This window comes from Myotis davidii, unplaced genomic scaffold (genome assembly GCF_000327345.1).
Source record: "Myotis davidii unplaced genomic scaffold, ASM32734v1 scaffold799, whole genome shotgun sequence".
Taxonomy (NCBI): Eukaryota; Metazoa; Chordata; class Mammalia; order Chiroptera; family Vespertilionidae; genus Myotis; species Myotis davidii.
Genome location: NW_006290670.1, coordinates 183,733 through 184,447, shown reverse-complemented (window position 1 = coordinate 184,447; position 715 = coordinate 183,733). Strand labels below are relative to the sequence as shown.

General features: G+C 55.1%; 1 protein-coding gene across 1 annotated transcript in view; it reads left to right on the top strand.

The window, feature by feature from the left end:
- The window catches only part of SORL1 (sortilin-related receptor, L(DLR class) A repeats containing), a 127,417-nt gene that overhangs the window by 50,221 nt on the left and 76,481 nt on the right, over nucleotides 1-715 (top strand). The gene's annotated exons all lie outside the window — the stretch shown is intronic.

Here is a 715-nt window from a genome sequence, read left to right as displayed (position 1 = left end):
CTCTTTCCAGTTCTCTTCATGGAAAGCTTCCTCATTGGCCCTGAGCTCTGCCTCCTGCGCAGGCCTCAGGGAAGGTGATGATTGGCCTGGACTCCCACCCGCAGGTGGTGTCTAACTGCGCAGCCTAGAGTGCCCAGCAAATCCCGAGAGAAGCCGGCGTCTGTGCCAGCAGGGAGCGTGGCCTCGTTGGCTCACTGCTTGCCTGCTCGCCCTGTGTTTTGCACGCTTAGCTCATTCGGCCTTTGATTGAATCTTCCATCATTGCCAGCGATCAGCATGCCTCACTGTGGAGACGGCCGATGAACAGGCTGCAGCGGGTCTCACCAGGCGGGCGCTGGGCCGATGCAGCTCACTGAGTGGGCTTAGTGATTGCACCGGAGGAGCTGGAGTGCATACTTTTATAATAAATACTAGAGGCCCAATGCACGAAATTCATGCACGAGGGGGTTTCCTCAGCCCAGCCTGCACCCTCTCCAATCTGGGACCGCTGGCTCCTAACCACTTACCTGCCTGCCTTCCTGATCACCCCTAACCACTCTGCCTGCCTCCCTGATTACTCCTAACTGTCTGGCCTGCCTGCATGATCAGCCCTAATTGCCTCTGCCTTGGCCCCCACCACCTCACATTTGTCCAGAAGGACATCCAGAAGATTTGTGCTCTAATCAGCATATTCCCCTTTTATTCGTATAGATTCTTTTAATCTTTACAAGCCAAT